Here is a 3251-nt window from a genome sequence, read left to right as displayed (position 1 = left end):
GATCTGGACAACATCTGCAGTGCTTTCTCTGTCTCTGAATCAGACTTTTGCTCCAGCTCCTCAATTTCAGCCAGAAATTACCTGAAGTTGTACAAAATCACACAAACTTAAATAGAATCCAAAAATGTGAATTTAACACTAAAACCTGTAAAAACTTAACAAAACATATTAAAAATTATATGAAAATTATGCCAAAAAACGTATAAAATATCTGCTCATCATCCACCTTCGTACTTTATGCACTTTTACTCTTTGAAACCCCCCAGAGCACTCTGACAAATCTTAGAAAACTAACACAATTCCTTAAATTGACTGGTGTACTCTGCCATTGACATTGAACCCTGTTTGAACTATAGTAACTTGAGCTCCTTCACCGTCTTGACTGAGTTGGGGAAATACTTCTTACAGAACTCAGATTGAAAGGCATCCTAACGTATCGCAACATTATCTCACTGCAGAAGGCATCGTGTTCTCTGCCACGAATACTGAGCTTCACCCATCAGCTGGTATGTATCGAACTCAACACACTGGTCTTTTGGCACTTGTTGCGCTTGCAAGGCTCGTTCCCTCGCCTGAAACCAATTTTTAGCCGCCATCGAATTTGTGGTTCGTCTAAAGATCGGTGGGTTTATCTTCAGGAAGGTCGATAAGGTCATCAACCCATTTCCGCCGTTACCACCGTTTCCATTATTAACCTGCTGACCAAGTACCTTAATAGTAGCCTGCATAGCAACAACCATATTCTCCAGGGTAGCCATGAAGTTCATAGGATTATTCGCAGTTGTTTCGGGTTCCTTATTACTACTCCGACCTCTCCCTCGACCGTGTTCGCATCCACAAGATGTCATATGGTCGTTGTTCACACCAAACCAGTGATATCAAGGTGATTAGTCTCAATATCTAAAGTTTAGTGCTTCAAAGTCCCAAATGCATCCTCATGAACAAGTATGCCACATATATCAGTTAGATATCCTAATTAGCATACACACACACCCAGAGTATGTCCAGAAGCATAGTTAGTCCGTCTCTCAGGCTCTACAGGAATGAACTGCTCTGATACCATACTGTAACACCTACCATACAAAGCCTTACGCTTCAGTCATAAAGCAGAGGTGGTGAGGTATTACGACCTCTAAAAGAAAAAGACATATACAAATATAGTTGAATAAAATTATAACTAGGAGCCCTGAAGAATATTTCTAAAACCTGTTTCTCCAAGTCAACCTCTAAGAGGGACAAAGCATAATATATACATAGTGGAGAGATAAATGTATCCATATATACAATATACCAAAACATAAACCCAAAACTCAATAATCCTTCGCTGACAGATGCTCCCAGAATGCCTTAGCGTGGTGCCGCTTGACTTGCATCTAAAAACCACAAAATATGTATGGAATGAGAATCGGAGGTTCTCAGCATGATAACAGTGCCCACATAACTAACATATAAGGTCTCGGGAAAGGCGAAGGCGATTCTAGAACTTCCGACAATAGATTCAAACTTAAAACTAACATTTTAAACCATAAACAGGGTGAGGTATCTAAGGCTTCTTGGTTCCATCTCAAATCCTAACTTAACCCTTAAGCTCATCATCCCTTTCTCCAATCTTCCAAAACACCGATGCACAGACAAACAAAACAGACAAGGCAAGCACAAGTAGAAATTCATATATAGCAAATATTGCAAATAAGCATAGATATTCAAGTAAGCAAACCCAAGTAATGCAAAACCAAACAAGTCACATAAATGCATATGATGCATGCCTTTCCTACTGGCCGTGAGATCACGTGTCGATTACTTTGCCAAAACCCAACACATCCGGCAGCTAACCCGAATATCGTCCTCTCGAAAACCAGTGGGTGGTACACCACCACGAACCCCACCATTGCGAGTACACCAACACGAACCTCGCAAGATTTTCAATTGGAAAAACAACACACACATGTGAGCGATAAACCACCATGAACCCCACATAACATTCTCTTTAAAAACATGTGGGTGGTACACCACCACGAACCCCACACAACATTCACTTTTAAAACCGGTGGACGGTACACCACCATGAACTTCACATACATCTCGACGCTGGGTAAGTGGTAAACCACCACGAACCTTGCCAGGTCAAGCTCAAAACAATTTTATTTTCAAATTTATTATAACTCATTCATTCATAACCATATCCAAAGCAACATTCCACAAAATCATCAACAACATGCATATACACTTCATCAACCTCCATGAAATTTACATTATCACCAACAACATCCTTAATTAGCCAAACCTCATAAATACCAACCAATCCTAAATCATCAATAACATCCACATCTCAAAAATATTATCATCATCATTTATCAATCTCATATATCAAGTTAGACATATCATTCCTAATAGCACCAATCACAACCTCAAAATTACTAACCAACATACATATTAATCAATATCAACCATCAACAACTTCAACAATTCAATTCCTATCTTACTGTCAACTAACCTAAGTTTTCACGACACATTATATTTTAGATACGAGAAACCGATACCATACTTTGGCCGATTCCTCTCTAAACTCAAAACGCCTCAATCATCCACTGTTTCTCAAGCTCTAAAGCTCCAACTCCTTACCAACTGAATTTCCAGATCCCATGATTCAAATTCAAGCTTCCAATGACCACCAATTTAACTCCAAAACACCCAATTCAATCTAATACAATCCAAATTCACTAAAATTAACATAGAATTTTCTAATTAATGATTCATAGAAGGTTAAGTGATTTCTTACCTTATCCACTCGAAATTAGGGTGAAACCTAACAATTATCCACCGTTAGAGCATCCCTAAATCATCAAAATCACAAAATCTCTCAATTTCCAAAACCTAAATCACGAACTAAAAAGGGAAGAACTGGGTAAGAAAACATTGTTTTCTTACCAAATGTTTAGTGGCTTTTGTAGAGAATTCCGAGACAAATGTGTGGCCACTGACGGCTCATCAATCGGAGCTCCGAATCAAAAGTTACAAGGATTTAAATTCAAGAACAAGGGTTTTGTTCTTCCCCCTTTGCACTCCTTGTGTTCAGCGTGAAAGTGGCAAGAATGAAGGAGAATGGTGGATGTTTGGCTTTATATATTATGGGCCATGGGCCCGGCTTGAGCCTGGTCCAACTAGTTTAGCCCGTTGGTACAATCTTGTGCCAAATTCTTTAAAATTAGTGTCAAAATTCTTATTTTAATTAGTTCTACCTCACTAAATTA

Source organism: Arachis ipaensis, chromosome B07 (assembly GCF_000816755.2).
Source record: "Arachis ipaensis cultivar K30076 chromosome B07, Araip1.1, whole genome shotgun sequence".
Lineage (NCBI taxonomy): Eukaryota > Viridiplantae > Streptophyta > Magnoliopsida > Fabales > Fabaceae > Arachis > Arachis ipaensis.
The sequence above is the reverse complement of the archived record's forward strand: the minus strand, read 5'-3'. Positions refer to the sequence as shown.